Raw genomic sequence first — 21,820 nt, forward strand, 5'->3', positions numbered from 1 at the left:
TAAAAAATATTAGCATTGTGCACTTCTTCTCTATATTCTCTATAAGTGTAGAAAATTTTATACTCCTCCGTCCGCGTAATTTTCGTAAAAAGGGGTACAAAGTTTTTGCTTCACGTATTAATATATAGATTTCCTTATTTCTCTCACTTTAGACTCGACTCAAAACTTTAGAATTATACATTTAGAGGAGCGGTAAATATCTAAGAGCATATATAGTACAAATATGACTAATGTAAAAATTCATACGTCACGAATATATAAGTCACCTGGGGTTTTTCACGAATGTAGTTACCACGGCATTCGAGTCAAAAATAATGAGTCAAGTTCATTGAACCTTGAAACTTCTAACCTATCCATTGACGGTAAAACTGTAAACAAAAGCGTATACATTTTTAATGTCGCGTCATACGATTAGTCAGAGGTATATTTGTTGGGCAAGTTACCGGGATCGAACCCCGGTCTATTTGCGTGCTGGCGCTGTGCCAACGTCGGTTGCCTGTGTGTGCATGACCTGTTTCCAACTGAGGCGACCGATGTTATTGTTTTTGTCTGAGGTCTGCTTAAAGGATAGTTGTTTAGTCAACTAACAGCAGTTAGAATGGTACCTAATACTAAAGTAATCGCGATCAGAAAATCACACCAACTATATGGATAAGTAAAACGATAAGTTGACAATTTATATTTACGTTCGGTATATTTTAACTGAAAGTAGTAATATTAAATGAGTTGTTGAAACTTTCTCCCACTGAGTTTTTCGCCGAATCTTCTCAGTGGGTCGCGTTTCCGATCCGGTGGTAGATTCTGCGAAGCACGGCTCTTGCTAGGGCCAGTGTTAGCAACATCTCCTGGTTTGAGCTCCTTGAGCTCACCTACACGTCAAGGAGAAGCTGAAATAGCATCTCAAGGCTATCAGCATAGGTAGGAAAAAAAAGAAACTTTCTCCGGGAACGGGGCATTGAACTAATTTTTAGAGAAAACTTTGAGAAGCCTCGATAGGACATAAAAAATCGGGTCATAAAAAATATTTTTAAATGTATAACGTTTCAATGATGCCACATAAGATGCTAAATGATCATAATATGCCAGTTTGTGATAGTATCATCAATTCTAAAACATTCGTGACCTAAAAACGAAACGGTTCATACTAATGCAAATATTGTTCTGGGCTTCTTACTGGTGGGAGGATATCTTCAGAGCCCGCACGAATAAATCAGAAATATGTTATACCTACATATGTTTATTTAAAACATTTTTATTTAACATTCCGCGACGTCATAGGCATAAATTCGTGTCATTTTCTTTTTTCTTTTTCTGAAATAGCTTCTATAATGATTCAAGTTCTCTTATTTTGACTTTTATCCGAGTATTGACTACTGCTATAAAACTAGGTGAAATTTTCAAAGAAATATTTTCTTAGAAATAGTCCCATGTATGTATTGTCATGCAGCAAATAAACATTACAATCAATTACGGGGGTTAAATTTAAATAATTTCAATTCTGAATAACCGATTTGATACGTCTATGACGAAAATTATTTCGTGGTACCAGAAAAGTGTGCGTCATTTCAAACGCTTGAAACATTTCTCTGATCAAATCTACCTAACATTATAACTCATAGTTATGATATTTCGATATTCCTACGATCATTCGAGAACTCATGACCACTCTAGTTCGTGACCGATGCGAACGACAAGCGACAGTCCCATAGGATGCGCGGGATATTTCCGTATCGCCGGAAGGGGACTATTTCCAGCCCACCTTAGATCTCGCGATTTACTGGACTTTGAACTCGGTTATTTTCGTGTTAATGAAGTGTTGCCGGTTACACGCCATTGCTTCTAAATACAGCCGAGTACGGAGTTTGGTTTGGAAGTTAATAATCGTACGAAACATATTTTGTATAAGGCAAACGAGCTCTTATTCTTGACCAAGTGAAACAACATTTTAATTTTACGTATTTGAACTCCAGATGGGAAGACGACCTCAGACGGACAGCTGGCCTAAACTGGATAGGCGTAGCACAGGATGAGACGCCTGGGCATTTTTGGAGGAGGCGTTTTTTTTATTTTTTTATTGCTTAGATGTGTGGAGGAGCTCACAGCCCACCTGGTGTTAAGTGGTTACTGGAGCCCATAGACATCCACAACGTAAATGCGCCACCCACCTAGAGATACAAGTGCTAAGGTCTCATGTATAGTTACAACGGCTGCCCCACCCTTCAAACCGAAACGCATTACTGCTTCACGGCAGAAATAGGCAGGGAGGTGGTACCCACCCGCGCGGACTCACAAGAGGTCCTACTACCAGTAATTACGTAAATTATAATTTTGCAGGTTTCATTTTTATTACACGATGTTATTCCTTCACCGTGGAAGTAAATCGTGAACATTTGTTGGGCCTATACCCAATCCGGGGTTCTTGCTAACTAAAAACCTATTATAGGTTTTTTTTATTATAATTAGTGTGCATAAATCGTTACTCTAAGACACATCTTGATTTTTAATATAATTACGATTAATTTTCCACGCCTAACTAAGTATCTAAGGGATTTGTATCAGCAAAAAACATTTGATAAACACATTATATTGCAACCCTCATAAAGTATGATCGGAAACCCTACATTTTAAAGGCAGAGGGGAAAATCAGAGCCCTTTTTAATTTTCCCCACAACGTATCAGCTTATACGGTGGCACGACATAATAACATTCACTAGGGGCCCCTAATCGATGATAATTCTACATATAAATACACGCGATTCTTAGGAAAAATGAAAATAAAACAAGACGCAATCGCATGTTTGTGACTGCTTCATTTTATTGCATTGTGTGTGGCGGCAGATATGGGCTGAATGGTATCTACCCGCGCGAGTCCAAAATAAGCTCTACCATCAGTAATCACGCAAATTTTATGGGATTTATATTTATTGTTCTACGGAAGTTGTCCGTGAGCGCACATTGCTTTTTTTTATTTTTTTTATTGCTTAGGTGGATGGACGAGCTCACAGCCCACCTGGTGTTAAGTGGTTACTGGAGCCCATAGACATCTACAACGTAAATGCACCACCCACCTCGAGATATAAGTTCTAAGATCTCAGTATAGTTACAACGGCTACCCCACCCTTCGAACTGAAACGCATTACTGCTTCACGGCGGAAATAGGCGGGGTGGTGGTACCTACCCGTGTGGACTCCCAAGAGGTCCTACCACCAGTGAACCAGTGTGAACCAGTGTTTACATGTCTATTTAGAAACAACTTGAACCCTGATATAGTCGCAACACTACAAACATACCTGTGTGCTTAGGGCGAGTTTTTTAACGTTCTCGACAGCGTAAAAGTTAACTCAAATTTGTATGGAGTTCGAATATTTGCCTACGTTTGCCGCCAGGGGCGCTGCTCTAACTGCATACAAATTTGAATTAACTGCGATAACTTTTACGCTATCGAGAACATTAAAAAGCTCGCCCTAAGCACACTGACGTCCCGCTCACCTGCCATGGTCGCTTCAAAATTATCTTTATTGGTGAATTTTAATTATGCTTAAGTTTAAAGTTTAACAAAAAAAAAAACAATTAACAAACAAACCGTAATTATCAGCCTCTATTCGCTTTTTTAGAGAAACCATTATTAAGTATCACCACATATCGGTTCTTGCACATAATAAAGAGATTCTCACTAAGTATGATTATTCCTTCAGCCATTACACGCAGGTGAGTCAGCCTTATGTGGCGGGCTGCCAAACGGACGCGCCCGGAACGAATTAGATATTTTGTTACAATGTAAACCAATGTACACGAAAAAATTATATTATTAATAAATATGTTGTAATCAAAAAATTACTACAGGCTATTATTATCTTTTGCATTAACAGTCTTCTTAGAAAACGATTCAGACAGATAGAAAAAGCAGTGTTTCCGGAATGATGAGAAGAAAAAACCAAAACCTAACCTATTAACGACACTCGAACGATTTAACACAAATAACGTTTTTTACTGGTGAATTTTACTCTTGTGAATCCGCGCGCGTAGGTACCACCACCCCGCCTATTTCTGCCGTGAAGCAGTAATGCGTTTCGGTTTGAAAGGTGGGGCAGCCGTTGTAAATATACTTAACACCAGGTGGACTGTGAGCTCGTCCAACCATCGAAGCAATAAAAATAAAACGTATACATCCACAAAATATCATCTCAGTTATCTAACAATTTAATATTTAAAATACTTATTGTTTCCAAACAGCATGCTTCCTCGGAGCCCAGCATTCGTAAGACCGTTATTCAACACGCACTTCCTCGCCAGAGGGCGGCACCGTGTCCAATCACCCACGACTTACCCATTACAGATTAGTAACACCACTACCTATTGTATACGCTTATTATATCACATTTCATCTTGATACACCAAAGATATCAGTATTTTGTTTCTATTGTATTTAAAATAGCTTGCAGATTATACCTACTTTGATAACTCGAAAAACTGTTTGGTGTTAAATAAGGTTTAAAAATAATAAGCGGTTAAGATTAGGTGATATGCTCTAGGTAAATATATTGTTTTAATTAAAATCTTGTGACGAAAACTTAGATTAGCTTGGTCGTCAAATATTTGTGTAAGTGATCAAACATTGGCGCGTTGGTCTCGACAATACATTGAACCTAATCAACCTTCTTTGTTCGTACTACACATGTGAACGTACCTACATATCACACAGAATATTGTAGAGTTGTTTTTAAGAAGAAGAATAAACGGACTTATTTGCAATATTTTATGATGTATTGAATTAGAAAGAGTCAAAGCAGCTCACGACTCTTGTGGTATTCAATGGTTGTTATCAAACCCATTTGTATTGACCCGCTGTGAGACATTAAAAACGTAGTATTGTATGACAGTTATGTGTGTACTGTGAAAGAAATCTACGAAATGTTCAACCCGATCACATGAACATTTTTATAAAGCAAACAGGACAAACTTAAGTACATACAAAATTTCATTTTTATGTTTTAAATTATTTAAGTTATCGTAGGAAATTCCTACAGAAACATTCCTACATTCACAAGAGCTAGAGTATTTCCCTGGTGCTTTTAGGTACTTCAAGCACCGGTCACCGTTCTCGTCGAACCCGTCGCTTGCGACGAAGGGCTCGCCGAGTAAATTAATCCTCAGACACAGCCCACTGAGTTTCTCGCCGGATCTTCTCAGTGGGTCGCGTTTCAAATCGGGTGGTAGATTCTGCGAAGCACGGCTCTTGCTAGGGTTCGTGTTAGCAACGTCGTCAGGTTTGAGCCCCGTGAGCTCACCTACTAGTTAAGGTTACGCTGGAATAGCCTCTCAAGGCTACCAGCTTAGGTAGGAAAAAAAAAGAAAAAAAAAGTATTTCCCTGACACCAGTAAGTAACTAATGCTCTAAACTGCATTTTTTTCAATTACTTCCTCAACTAATCACAATTACGTATAAACACCGATGACAATTACCCGTAATGGAGTGTGAATGAACAACATCATCATGTTTTTTCCTATGAACTATGAATCAAAATCGCTTAGGATGACCGTAATACGTGACGTGTCGCGGTTGTTTAATGACGATTACAATTAGCGTTACAAATTGGTCCGCGAACTAGTCGTATGACTGTTACAACTTAGCGGAAAGTGGATCCTAGAACTCTTAATGTAATATTAGAGTTTCATTATAGAGCTTTTTTTATTTATTGCTTAGATGGATGGATGAGCTCACAGCCCACCGCGTGTTAAGTGGTTACTGGAGCCCATAGACATCTGAGCCCACATTGAGATATAAGTTCTAAGGTCTGAAGTATGCGGCTGCCCCACCCTTCAAACCTTTATCCTTTAGGCCACGACAATTTGAATGGAATGGATTTTTTATTTATTGGTTAGATGGGTCGACGAACTCAGGAATCACTTGATGTTAAGTAGTTAGCAGAGCCTATAGATATTAACCACGTCAATGCCACAGCCCGTCTTGAAGCAACAGCTGCCCTACGCTTCAAACCGAAACGCAACGGCAGAAATAGGCAGAGTGGAGGTACCTACCCGTGCAGACTCATAAAACTTCCCACTATCAGTATTCTAGTACTATCAACAGTATTTCCTGAGATGTGCAAGCCATAGTCTTAATAATCGTGGATATTTTTTAGCCCTTGTTTTACCCTTTATAGCCCTAGACGAACGAGCATACAATACAAAAAAAAGTGATGGTGAGTGGCTACGTCGATAAACACTGTGTATCCTTGTATTGACGCGAAGAGATGGGTAGACAAATTCACGGTCAACTATCTGTTTAATTGTTTCTAAAACCCATAGAAAAATGAATGTTGCAACAAAATCCGAGACAAAGCCTATATCCCGTTGTATAACAGCATTTTCATCCTCAAAAATGGGTAAAATGATAGTGCCTAACCAACCGAGGAATACAGTAAAAATAAGTCTCTACCCATGTAGATAGCTCTATATATTCGTTGGAGTAGCAACGTATTTTGCATAACACAAGGCAATGCAGGTGCACTCGCGACCAGATATTTGTATGTAAATAGCGCTCTATATAGCGGCATATCAGCTGGCTTTGTGATTCTTGTCGGCTGAACTTACGAAGAGAATAACATTTGGGTCGATTTAAAAAAATCGATTAGTCTATTACCGTAGTGATTTTTATACTGTTTTAGGAACTTACTTTTACTACATTTACCTAGAACTTGACTGCTTGCAGAAATAGGCAGAGCGGTGATTTATTAGCCTGAATGCGATATTATCCTCGAACTGATCTAACAGTGAACTTAGGTAACTCGTAACTAACACCACGTTCGCTCATCTAGCTGAGGCCGAACTCGGCTTAACTAGAATTTAATTTAAAAAAATACTTAAAAAAAACTAATGATTCCATTAATAATAACTAACGAAAGAACATGGCTCACAGTTCACCTGGTGCTAAGTGGTTACTGCAGCCCATAGACATCTACAACGCAAATGTCGCCGCCCACCTTGAGATATAAGTTCTAAGGTTTCAGTATAGTTACAACGGCTGCCCCACTCGTCAAACCGAAACGCATCACTGCTTCACGGCAGAAATAAACAGGGTGGTGGTACCTACCCGTGCGGACTCACGAGAGGTCCTACCACTATCAATTACGCAAATTATAATTTTGCGGGTTTGATTGTTATCACACGATGTTATTCCTACACCGCGAAAGCAAATCGTGAACATTTGTGAAGTACGTATTTCATTAGAAACATTTTTACCCGCCTACGAGATTCGAACACCGGTCCATCGCTCGATACGAATGCATCAGACGTCTCATCCTTTAAGCCACGACGACATAACGTCAGGAATTCTAACGATTGCCAAACGTTTTTATAAGTATTCAACCAGAGATAGCTAGGATCGCGTGTTGAGCCGTGTTCCCACGGGCGCGGCCGGTCGCGAATGCTCGCAATCTTCTTATTGAGACAATCAGAGTTATATGGCGAGGGTGCGGCATGCGGGCCTGTGTTCTACACTCATAGAAGGGTTACTATCGTAATGAAAAAAGACAAGTCCGTTGTAACGTCACCTCTATAACTGGAAGTTTTAATAACAACTGTTCGTTTGGTTTAATTTTGATAGGCAGCGACTTAGCTTTGCGCCTGGCATTACTGAAGGCCATGGGCGACGGTAACCACTCATCGTAAGGTGGGCCGTATGCTCGTCTACCTACAACGACATAAAAAAATCTTAATAAAAATTCATTTCGCATCAAAGATTAGTAACCAAAGGATTTGATATGCCTGAACCAATTTCATCATTCAAAAAACCTTTGGTTTTTAAACTTATCAACAAAGAAAAAATCTCAACAAAGTTACAAAACACAATTTACATTTAGAACAAAACGAAACTAGAAACACGTAATTTTTCAAACCAAATCCGACCGGCGTTCGTTTCTCTGACATTTATATACAAAACATATTATTGAAAACGTCGCCGGAATTGTATTGCATTCTTTCTAAAAGCGTTCGAAATATATTATCACGCCTTTTAACGAACAATAAACGGATAGTACTTTGAATGCTCTCGATGTCTTTCGTAAGTTTTATATCTGAATGCAAATGAGAGGGAAAGTGGCGTAGGTCGGTGTAAGGACGCCTTCACACCGTACGTGCCGATTATGCGGGCGGTTTAATTACATTACGATCGACTTACATTTTACTGATGGTAGGACGTCTTGTGAGTCCGCGCGGGTAGGTACCACCACCCCACCTATTTCTGCGGTGAAGCAGTAATGCGTTTCGGTTTGAAGGGCGGGGCAGCCGTTGTAACTATACTTGAGACCTTAGAGCTTATATCTCAAGGTGGGTGCCGCGTTTACGTTGTAGATGTCTATGGGCTCCAGTGGTTAACACCAGGTGGGCTGTGAGCTCGTCCACTCAACTAAGCAATAAAAAAAAGTTTATTTTAATACTAAAAAAATGCTGTTTTGTTAATCATCGAGAGAAATAACACTGTGCTCACTGTTCGAAGTGTGAAAATATAATATAAGATGGAAATATGACATAAAAATCAATCTCGCCTAAGCAACAATCAGAAGTAATAATTATAGGTATGTATTTTTTGTCTCGCTACTACTAGTGAGGATTAGACCTAATTTATAAAGTTATAGTACTGTTAACGATCCTTGATGCGTGTGCAAGCTTTCAAATTCAAAGTCCTGAAATAGGTGAAAATTGCGTTTAAAATTTCCTTTACAAACATACATACATACTAAACTAATAAAAATGTTTTAATAAAAATCAACAATCTCAATGTATGGCTCTAAATCCATCAATGAATAAAAAAAATCAGTAGATTGTGGCTGCTACAAAAATGAAATTAACATTTATCAATCAAATTTCTTCTTGACATGTCAATTGTAAACTACAATGATTTTAAAACATACATTTTCTAACTTGAAAATTGAAAAAACGCGCCAATATTTGTACTAAACAAAAGGTTTTAATCTATCAACTCCGATTAATTGTTAACCCACGCGAGCTTATCGCGCAATACGTATTAACCGATTACCTAACAAATACACACAGTGGCGTACAAGAGAGCGTGGGTCGCGACAATGTTTACGCAACTCAAACTGTCGCGCGACTTAAAAACAATCGTGGGTGTGCAGGCGGCCTTAAGAAACGAAAGAGCCATTCAAGTATTTTAGTCTTAAGTTAATCGGAATTTCGAATTTAGCCCTTTTTTAATGCCCAGCACGAGATAATTTATTCAGAATATTATATTTGTTTCGCTAGATGCGATTTCTTCCCAAATGCTTCCAATTTGTTTATCTTTATATAAGTACATATATAAAAATGAGTTGCTGTTCGTTAGTCTCGCTAAAACTCGAGAACGGCTGGACCGATTTGGCTAATTGTAGTCTTGAATTATTTGTGGAAGTCCAGAGAAGGTTTAAAAGGTAGATAAATATGAAAATGCTCGGAATTATAATAAATAAAAATAACAATTTTGTTTTCCCTTTGATGTGTCCCTCGACGGACGGATTCCTTCTGTTTGTTTTAAGTTTATTTTATACAAAAGTTTAGGTATTTTATTTATCGATTGAGGAACTACGAAGTCTACCGGGTCAGTTAGTACTATACGAAAATTATGTGTTATAGTTTAAAAGATTACAATTCGAAATTAAGTTTTACCGGTGTCATATTTGTTTATTTGAAAAAACGACCTACGTAGAAATGCCTAGACGAATAATTAATTAAATATAATTACTGTAAAATTAATTGATACCATTGTCAATTACATGGACGCAGTTACTTAAATTCTTATGTTTATTTAAAACAACAACGTGCACACTAACGGTTCCAGTATCCTGCATGGTATGGGAACATTTAATAATACTTTGCAACTCTATAAATTTTAAATGGCTGGAAAAGGATTCTGCGAAGCACTGCTCTTGCTAGGGCCAGTGTTAGCAACGCCTCCTGGTTTGAACCCCGAGAGCTCACCTACACGTTAGTGTTACGCTGATGTAGCCTCTCAAGGTTAGGTAGTAATCAGCTTAGGTAGGGAAAAAAAAAGGATCAGATAGCAAATATTATAGAAAAATCTATAATAAATGTATCTTGATTATAGAAGATATAAGAACCGATTGACCAGTGCAAGATCTCCGTGTCCGACACCTCACAATTCAACAAGCTAAACCGAATAAAACCTTCTACACCAGCATAATATATTGCATAGGGCACTATAAACATCTTATCTAAATTAAGATCAACAAAGATTATGGGAGGAGATCTTATAAAATAATTAGTGATTTAATCCCGTGTCGTGGTCTTATTCATAAGCAAACAGCGTTTTTTTTACTATACCATATCAAGATAAAATCGAGCAGTATGATTACCAACTTAATCATTGACGCGTCATAATGTAGGAAAAGCAAACCTGGCGCTTGAGACGAAATGCGGCATTCAATGGCCTCAAGTTAGGAATATGAACATCAACAATTACTTAGTTAGTATAAATTTATTTGTCAATCTAAATATATAGATACTTTCAGAGTACACGTATATATCTTACGTACGTATAAAACATATGAATAGCAGTTTAAACATCTCTATATTTTTTTCCCCTACATCTATCTATCTAGGAAAATTCATCCCATAAAAATTTATTTATTTATTTATTACGCTCACAATACACATTACAAGCTAAAAAGATACATAAAAACACACAAGTAAAAAGAAACAAAATCTGGCTTGCAACATAAGTTATGTGCGCACGACAAAACGAGACATATAGTGCTGAATTTGTACAACAACGTTCCTTACAATTACGACAAAACAACACGACAACGAAAACTAATCTAACTAATAATGTAAGAAAATAATTCTATTCACAATATAAAATTAAACATTTAAAAATTTACACAACTAACCTATTACTAACGTGGAGGATGCCCTTGATCATTTTTATAAACGTAACTAACCTACTAGTAAAAACACCAATAAAGCCAAATTTCCAACGTTAAGTTCAGTAAGTGATTATTTAACGATATCTTTTCCATAGCCGTGAGCTCGTAACATGGACTACAACAATAATTCTATTACAAACAGATACGTGGTAAAGCATGTAAATTTATGGCGTGTACCGACACGCGATGCCGCGACGACCATTGTGCGAGTATAGCGTGGAGACCACCCGTGTGCACCGCCTTTATTACCCGATCTATGACTGATTAGGTTATTGGCTTCAGTTTCCGTCCGCTATCTACTACAGGTAACTATCAGAGACCTTACAACTCATATCTCGAGGTGGGTGGCGGCACTTACGTTGTAACCACTTAACACCAGATGGACTCTGACCTCGTCCACACATCTAAGCAATAAAAAAATAAAAAAGTTGGATGTAGTATTGGGAGAACGTCCTCACTATAATCTCGGTTAATTTTTAATAGATAAGCCCGCGTTCATTGTTACTGACTTAAGATTAAATGTTTCCTGTTTATACTATCTCAAACGGAGCGTGGTTACCTCACGGTACACGCAGTGCTTTGGTGTGAACGCCATTAAGGTCGCATTTATTCGTACGCCAAACAAAGATACCCTTCAAAACAAAACACATAGTTGTTTCAGAATGAAAATCTACAGTCAATCGGGCAATAGGCAAGTATGAACATGCACTGCTTATGAATAGTGAATTTTATTGTTAACTAGCTGACCCGGCAGACTTCGTAGTGCCTCAATCGATAAATAAAAGACCTAAACTTTTGTATAAAATAAACTTAAAACAAACAAAAGGAATCTTATTTATGTATGTATCTACTGGTTGTCGGGCGTACCGTAAGCAATTTTGCCTGTATTTGCCACAAAACAGTCGTCGGTGTCAGATATGAGACAATTGACTTCACGCCACAAAGTAGGAAAGGCATTCTCGTTGTGACTGACATCCATGAGCTCGGACAAACACCAAATTAACACCAGATGGGCCACGATATCATTAACTCTACAACGCAAATAATTTATAATATAATGACATTGCAATTAATCACAAAAAAATAAATGAGAAGTTTAATTGTGTCCAAAATCAAATTTGCAATGCAAAAGGAATCTCTATACGTTCTTAGAAACAATTAACTTGATTACAAATCAATTTGTTGTCTTCTTATTGTTTACATTCAGCTTAAAATCGCTGCTAACAGGATCGGTACGTTGAAGATTCTTAAAACCGACATAATCACGAATTCGTTATTTTGAGTCAAAGACACTCAAATGTAAATAAAACAGGAAAGGCACGTTTAATTACGTGAGGGTGTGGGGAACGGGCGCTTTGTGTTTCTGTCAGCGCTTTAATTAAGTCAGTGGACACCTGTCCTACTGGCCCGTGTCTCCTCAGACGAGTACGTAAAGGAAGCTAGCACGTGCTCGCGCGCCGCCCCATTGTGAATGAGATCGTGATCAAAGATTACGCGTTGAGCCGAATATAGAAAAAAAAAAAGTTTAACGACCTTTAATATTTCCCGTTACGCTTATTATTGGATGTAATCGTTTTCGGTACGATCAGTTAAGTGTGACTTTGTAATATAAATATACGAATTCAAATATATACCTATATAGTTATAGATGCCGGGAAACGATTGGCAAATTGGATCTCTAACAAGAGATCATATATCTTGTGATTAAATACGAGTATTTTATTTTGTTTTCGCGACGCGTAGATATAATTAAAACTATAAATAAAAATGTAGAATCTAATATTTACTATCGACGGATGTTATAAAAATACTTCTTTTTTCCACCTTATCTCACTAGGTGGGGTCGGCACAGCGTATTTTTCTACTCCATTCTCTTCTATCAGCCGTCATTCTCAACACTCACTGCTCTATCTCTTATATCGTCATTCACACACTCCCTCCATGTTTTCTTCGATCGACAAAAATACTATTAGTTATAATGAAGAGTAGTATACCATTACGGCTGATTATCATCTGAACAGATTCATTAGGAAGATGAAAACAATAACAAACATTGAAAACAAAGACAGCCATCAAGAATAAAGCTGACAGACATCCACAACGCCATTAGTAGACACGTGTATTTTGTAATAATTGTCGGAACTGTCGACTCGGGAAGGAAGTCGGGAGGTCTATAAAAGCACATAAAGTCGTTAAACGCGGTATAGGTGTGAAAGTTTATGAAATACGCCAGCTGTACCGACATCTGGCCACTGTAATAACGAAAATAACGTTTATTTATAATCTCATACGCGTACTTGCGCGGAATGCTCTTTTTTAAGGTGGTTTTCGATGGTTAGCTTTTACTAAATGCGCTACCAGTGTAAATAGAATATGATACATTCGCTTTAGAACATATAGAGAGAGAGAGAGAGAGTATTCTGTATTGTACACCAACAACAGAAAAAATGTGAAACATTAAATACAAAAAAAAGTACAATTGGCGGTCTTATCGCTAAGAGCGATCTCTTTCAGACAGCTATCAGGTAGAAAAGAATCATTTGGAAACTAATTATACGCGGTGTACCAATCAATCAACAAATTCCTTAAATATATACATTTATAAATATAATACTTTAATTTAATACGTATTATTAAATTTACGTAGAATAAACGTAAATATAATTATGAAAGAACCGTACTATAGCTGTAATTATTATAGAATTAAAAACATATGACAAAAGCTGAAGCATATCGACCACATTTTAAAGGTAACCTTGCAATATAGAAGTGTCAAGCGAAATTCGATCTACCGGACTTTGATCCTCTCGATGGAAGATCTTCTCTTTATCATTCACGTCAAACGTGTAATGGTCTCATAGCGCAGAGATATTCTATAATGCGTTCGTTTTTCCATAAACAGTAAAAATAAATATTATACGATTTGATTTGTTCCATTTGAAAACATTAGATCAAACATTGGATTTACGGCCTGACCTCTATTATGTAAAATAGAACAGCTCATTCACTCACTTCAAAGGTACATAATTTATTTTAATTTTTATTAAAAGCATTTGGCTCCAATACACAAAAATGACAAGTGCTTAGAGAGAAATTTGTTTTACTAAATACAAATAAATTTGGTCAGTTTTTCCATACGTAAATCTGTGATTTTAAGAGCAGCACAAACAAATATATGATGTTAGATTAACTTCTTTAAAGATAAATATTATTAGCAGATAAAAATTTACACACTATATTTACATATTTAGAATAGACTAAAGTTAATAAAGAATTAATATTAGTAGGCCGGGGAAGGGTACATAAATAATGCATACCAAAAAAATATATATAAGCCAATCACCATCGTCTATGTCAGTGATTCTCAACCACTGTTCCGCGGCACTTTTGTGTGCCGCGAAATTTCAAAAGTGTGCCGCCAAATTTTGCCAATATATAATGATGTTAATATTATTAAATTATATCAAATATTTTTTTTTACTATTATCTTGTAATTAATCCCTTTTTAAACGTTTAAATATTATTGAAGCATATATTAGTTTATTTCGTATATTTACTATGCAGTGTTTTAGAAAGTAAATAGTTTAAATCTTTTTCTTTGTGTGCCGCCAAATTTTAAAATCGTTTAATGTGTGCCGCCAAATTTTAAAATCGTTAAATATGTGCCGCAACAAATAAAAGGTTGAGAATCACTGGTCTATGTTATTAAATAACGAGGCATTAAATAATATAAGACATGTATTTTATACATAAACTTTCGCGTACGTTTTGAACAATCACAATCGTGGTAGTCCTAACCCTGAAGTAAATCGGTTCACCTCGGCACAGATCTGCAGTTTATTTTAGTACATTACGTGATGTTACATTGCTCACTCGTGTATTCGAAAACTGACACTTGACCGTGCTATAGAAAAAATCACAGTTTTGCTGCTGCAAACAGATAATTTATAATCAACTACTGCAAACTCAAATAGATTATAATTCTCAAAACAAACTTTACTTTTTCTATTAAGATCCAAAAAATGATTTCCGATTCCCACCTTTAGGCTAACTGCTTTACGGCGTAAAAAGAGTAAATTCTCAAGTTCCCCAAAATAGTTATAAATTGCCCTAAACGTATGCCGTATGCAATATTGTCGACGTCGCCCTAAACACGTCATTAGGGATCCTCCCGATCCATTAACGGTGCTTTTAGGTACCACAAGCACCGGTCACCGTCCTGGTCGAACCCGTCGCTTGCGACGAAGGACTCCACGAGTGAATTAACCCATAAACACAGCCCACTGAGTTTCTCGCCGGCTTTTCTCAGTGGGTCGTGTTTCCGATCCGGTGGTAAATTCTGCGAAGCCCTGCTCTTGCCAAGTACCAGTGTTAGCAACACTTTCGGTTTGAGCCCCGTGAGCTCACCTACATGTTAGGGTGAAGCTGAAATAGCATCTCAAGGCTATCAGGATAGGTAGGAAAAAATGCAATATTATCATCGATTTTGAAGTTCACAATCAACAAAATCAAAACTCCTAAATATGTTTAGCTTTTTTGATGTTTTTGGTAGCACTACTTGCCGCTAACAACTGGAACGGCTATAACGGCCGGTGTTAGCGCCTTTCACTAACACTTAGTATCGCCCAGCAAACACTTAGTACTACACGAGGAAGCCTTTGTCTTATAGAGTATCTGCATATCTGCATGCCGATTTTCATTCAAACTTTCTACGTACCATTGCTTTAGAAGCATTCTAATCTCAAAAACTAGACGTATAACATAATGTTCATTCGGAGTTCATTCACTGTTCATGTTATGTTCATTCAATGTTCATTCGGAGTTGTCCGATTGCGCTGAACTAATTTTATGTAAAATAGATGTTTTTTTCTAATTGTCTCACAACTTACAGGAAAAGTCCGTCACTGATCATTTCCCAATTAAATATAAATTAATCTTAAGCAATCAATCAAATTTTAATATAATCAAGCTTTAGTTATACATTTTTTTCTGATGCAACTTAATAAATAAATAAATAATAAAATTTTAAATAAGATTGTTTCGGTTTTATAACTAAACGCAGTTTCGATATATTAGTAGTTAGTACATTAATTCATAGTTTACTAAAAATTTATATAAATTAATGTACTCAACATTTTAATAGAACTACTTTTAATACTTTCTTAGAAATTTTTTATCGATTGTACAAATAATCCAGTAATAACATAAATAATAATCGGTAATTTTCGTCCAGTGTATGTCTCCGTATGCCCAAGAAAAGCTGGTTGAATGTGGTAAAGGTGGATATGGAGGAGACTAAACTCACCCAAAAGAATGCCGAAGACTGGGCAAAGTGAAGGAGTTTAATTTGGAAAGCGGATCCTGACATTGGACCAGGAAAACGGTAGGAAGAAAAAGAAGAAGATATGTCTCCATTATTTCTATTAATTCATAAAAGCGACTTGCACAAAAATACCTTCAATGAAAATAAATTCGTAATGCGTATTAAAGTCTACAGTTAAATAGTGTTCTGCCTGGCTAAGGATAATTTAGTTATTTAGCCAATACGATTAAGACATTCTACCTTATGTCTTAAGGTAGACAATAGAATTCACTTTCTGATGTCACGGGTACGTAGCTGCTTGAAGATATTCGGAACGAGAGATCTCCTCTAACCATATGTCTAAAAAAAGAGATTTGGATGACTTGTTCTACTAGTCTAGGCAAAACAATTTCAGCCGCCCATGCCATATGTGGTAGTCAGCGCAAAACTGGCCTAACCCACAATTTTTCATATTCGTGCTTATATATATTACAATTTATTTAAAACATTATAAATTTTCAAAGAAAAACCGGCCTATCTCTGTTTTGACCCCTAGATAACTTTGTGAACATTATTTTGCGCATATTTGTTTTTTGCCTACGAAGCAGTGTAAAAGTAAATTCGAACCTCATTATCTCCACATTATGGTAAGATTAGGCCACTTTTGCGCTGACGGCCTCACATATATAAATCTTATGTATAAATATAATGGGACATGCACAATCTCGAAGCTGTAACCTCTCGAATAAAAGACACACGTATACATACAGGTCATAGCTGATATTTTTATGTTCGCTCGGTTGCAAGCTAAACCAAGTGTGTGACATACGCGTGATGTCAAACCGCTGGTATTAATTACAGGAATACAAATGTCATCAGAACACAATACTCCCAGATAAAATTTCAAACGTTGTTAAATTAATAATACAGAATTAAGATAGCAGGGGTCAATGACTTCGCAATCATTTTTTTTGTCGTTTTCAAGGAAGTTTTTGCTTAAAATCGTTTTTTTTTTTTTCCTACCTAATCTGGTAGCCTGGAGCGGCTATTCCAGCGTAACCATGGCTAGTAGGTGAGCTCATGGGGCTCAAACCTGACGACGATGCTAACACGAACCCTAGCAAGAGCCGTGCTTCGCAAAATCTACCACCGGATCGGAAACGCGACCCACTGAGAAGATCCGGCGAGAAACTCAGTGGGCTGTGTCTGAGAGTTAATTTACTCGTCGAGCCCTTCGTCGCAAGCGACGGGTTTGACGAGAACGGTGACCGGTGCTTGAAGTACCTAAAAGCACCGTTAGTGGATCGGGTGGATCCGAGATGACGTGTTTTGGGCGACGTCGACTGCTTTCCATTCTGTCCGCAGGATCGGGAATGTTTACATCGGAATTAATTCCCAACAGTGCTGTGATAAGTAGTGGTTCGGTCTATTATAAAAACTTTTGTGGTTTAAGATTCGCTTTGTACTTGTTTAGGTGAGCTAATTAGCCCTTCGGTGCAGTGTCCTAATCCAAAGCATGCCATTACGAAAACATCGTAAACAAACCACAATATTAATAACCATTTTATTTACTTCAGTAGTCTATATAGATCAGATAGTTAATTCCAATTAGACTACAAATAGCTTAACAATCAAGAAGGAAATCAACATCAACTAAATCTTTGGGTCCGTTGAAAAAATGTTTCATGAAGAGACCCTGCAATCTTGACCTGGACAATGAACACGATAAAATTATAAATAGAGCGCATTGTTAATCCAGCACGAAGGAATTATTGTTTTAATTACATCTGCGCTAAGGACGAGACTTCACTCTGTTTCGAAGTAGGGTCGTGGTCACTAAGGGCTTAAAGCTTCACATGCCTTTCTGTGCCAAACAAAAATGCACTCACAGTAAACATTTAACGTTCTCAAGACTCAAAGGTCAACTGAATTCGGTGTCCGGTTACGCTACGTCCGGCTACGGTCGGATCGACCACCCGGACGGTACCTGGAGAACGACCGTTACACACGTGTTTAGCATGGGGAATTCATGTGGGAAGTGCCAATTTTAACACGTGCTTGTATTATTAATTGGCTACAGATAAGTGTGAGGGAATTAATTCGGATTGACCGTTTTCTTTTTCTTTGTAAGCAAAAGCTGGCTCAGGAATTTTTCACCTCAGTGATGGAGTCCGCCGACAAAAATACCATATTAATTCTAAAAAACTTTGTCGCCATAAATGACGAAAGACTTGAGCGATTTTTCGGAGCCCATAGGAATGGACGTAATAACAAGATGCCGAAGACGCATTGAGACGAAGTCATTTCTGATAGCGTTTTGGTTATTTAGTGTCAGCTCAGCACCGCCCTACTATCTTCGCTGGTATCTTAAACACCGACCAAGGGCAAGCAGCATACTGAGATTGCCAACCAGAATTTACGGCTGATGAGACGCATTATGAGTACAAACGGGTGGCCATTACCATCCTTGTTGTGCACGAAGCAGCAACATGTTCCGATCTAAAGGTATCACCAAGATTTGACGGCATTTGTGCTTTGATGTCTTTGGGCTCCAATACAAAAATGGAATTAAATTAGTTAACAAAATTGGAATTTTTTTAGTGCTATACGAATTATTATAATATCATAAATAAATTTTATAATTGTGTATTTGTATTGAATAAAAGTTTAATAATAAAAAATAGTAAACTTAAATAAATTCCGATCATGTAGCGTAACTGAGTGTTTATTTTCTTGATCAGGGCGTAAACAATTGGTAGATGGTAAATATTAGATTGATTTACACAATAATATTGATACCATTCGTCTACTAAATCAGTACAGATACACTATATACACAGATACACAGTATTAGACACAGTACTGTATCGAAGCGATAGCTTTAACGAAAATTCACACGCCACTACAATCGAAAGTCGATTTTCCAGACGACTCGGACCACATAACTACAAATTGCTACGATTTGCCCAATATAGGTGGATACGAGCGTACATGCCGAACTGTCCAAATAAAGCGGACACTGTGTCGTTGCCATACTGGGCTATGAATGAAGGTGACGTCACGCCTTTAATGCCCACGTAATGCCCACGCACGCCATATGGCTGCGACAACAATCTCAACACCATCCTTTATAGTTTTGAACGCTACACTGTAGATATTCATAATAAATACCAATAACTTTTGTTCACAGATCAAATCCCAAGTGCATGATTAGTTCTCAAGACAAGAAGTCTGACTGAGCCATTGCTCGCCCATCTGTCCTTGTGAAACTGGACCACCAGTAATCCCTCATTAAAAAAAAAGGACAAGAAATCAAGACTGATATTTGCCAAAGTAAGTTTTTCTAAAGAAGTTCACATATGTCCTTGATAATGGTGCTGTCTATGAGCAACAGTTACTAATTACCATCAGATGGACCGTGTGCTTACGAAATAATTAAGAAAGCTTTGTTGCTTTTATCAAACTCTAGTCGAGATTTTAGTACTGTATCACGCATATTGGCGTGAAATTGATTATTTATTGAGCAAGCAATGAACACATTGTCATCAATGTAACGTAAGCATGCTGAGCTCACAGATTCTTCGAAATTGACACCTATTTCGAAACTAAAAGACTAGTGTAATAGTTTCGTGGAACAATCATTGTGTGAGTCAATTAGGTTAAATTATTATTTTGGTGTAGATGAAAATATGAGGTGTCGAGGCTAAAAGACGCCTCAAGGTATATGCCTCCCGCACCTCCCGCCATCGGAGCAGAGTTCGTCCGTATTATCTGGAGCCGCTCCGTTCATCGACAGTGCGTTTCCAGAGGTATTTTTTGCCACGTACCATCCGGCTATGGAATGAGGTCCCCTCCACGTGTTTCCCGAGCGCTATGACACATACTTCTTCAAACGAGGCTTGTGGAGAGTATTAAGCGGTAGGCAGCGGCTTGGCTCTGCCCCTGGCATTGCTGGAGTCCTTGGGCGATGGTAACCACTCATCATCAGGTAGGCCGTATGCTCGTCTGCCTACAAGGGCAATAAAAAAAATGCCGCTGCAACCTTAAGATATGAGGCCGAAGTGTCAATTAGATTATAGACAACAGCCGTCGTATCCTATAATCAAACATAGTACAAATTCGCGGAAAAAAGTCGGAAATTTTGTACCTACCGTTACGTGCTGACAATATGTTCTACCACTAGAAATATAAGCAACCGAAATATACCAAAGAGGCCTTTAATATAACTCAAAAGTAACGGGAAATATTAACACACTCTTCAATCCGCTGTATGCAATTTACGAACACATCACAGCCCTAAGCATACAACTCAATGAATTTTTTTTCCCTGCACGTTTCCCCCACAGAAAACCCAAGAGTTGCGTGACTTACCGCACCTCGTATATGCAGGAAGAGCCCCACAATTCACCTGGTGATTCACCGATTTCAAAATGACAATTATTTAAAAAACGCTAAACAAAAACTACCTAGCGTTTTAATTATCTTTCATACTATAATAAATACATTGCATTTTAAATTTAAACAAATTGAATTTGCATTAATGTTACTGGTGCATTACTTCGATCCATAAACCCAAATTTATGGTAGGCAGCGGCTTGGCTCTGCCCCTGGCATTGCTGACGTCCATGAGTGACGGTGACCACTTACCATCAGGTGGGCCGTATGCTCGTCTGCCTACAAAGGCAATAAAAAAATAAAAAAAATGCGGTACCTGAACCTTTTTCAAAAACGCTTGCAACTGTCAAACAGAACCTGATTTTAAAACTCAGTTAGAAAGAACAGTTTAAAGTCGAGTTTAAATATTCCTCAAAAAGACCGCAAGCTGAGATCTTCGCAACTGTGCCGAAATGTACTATATTTCTTTGTTATTGCTCACGGCTTATCTGGTGCTAAGCGCTCACCAGAGTCCGTATACCTCAACCATGAAATACTGCCACCCGTCTTGAGATATGAGTTCTAAGTCTCTGCTATTACAGTACAACGGCTGCCCTACCCGTCAAACCAAAACGCATTACTGCTTTACGGCAGAAACAAGCTGGGTGGTGGTACCTACCCGTGCAAGTTACAAAACGCCCTACCTACCCTAACAAATATACGGAGTTTAATATGCAATTTAATCAGAGAAATTTAGTACAGTAAAGAGGTACTGTTTAACGACCGTCTGGTGTAGTGGTAAGTGACATGGTCACTACACAAGGGGGTCGCGGGTTCGAATCCCGCCAAGGGAAGATATTTGTATGATAAATATAAATGTCTTTTCCAGGGTTATGGATGTATATTAAATATATGTATGTGTATAATAAAAATCTTACATTTATATCCGTTATCTGGTACGTGTAACACAAGTTCTTTACGAACTTATCACGGGGCCGGTTAACGTGGCGTGATTGGTAGTAAATATTTATTATTATTATTATTATTATTTTTCTAGATTTCCCCTCTCTCAGCCCAGTCTATCGACAGAGCCGGCAGAACTGTATATACGGGCTTTTGGCCAAGTAACATAGAGTAGCTATGAGTTATTAGGCTAGTTTTTATTACGTGTAGTATTCTTCAAGCAGCATATTATTATTATTAC

The 21,820-nt window shown here is 37.6% G+C and overlaps 1 protein-coding gene across 4 annotated transcripts in view; it reads right to left on the reverse strand.

Annotated features, from left to right (window-relative positions):
• Window positions 1–21,820, reverse strand: part of if (integrin subunit alpha inflated) — a 127,977-nt gene that overhangs the window by 83,264 nt on the left and 22,893 nt on the right. The gene's annotated exons all lie outside the window — the stretch shown is intronic.

Source organism: Bombyx mandarina, chromosome 10 (genome assembly GCF_030267445.1).
Source record: "Bombyx mandarina strain Sakado chromosome 10, ASM3026744v2".
NCBI lineage: Eukaryota > Metazoa > Arthropoda > Insecta > Lepidoptera > Bombycidae > Bombyx > Bombyx mandarina.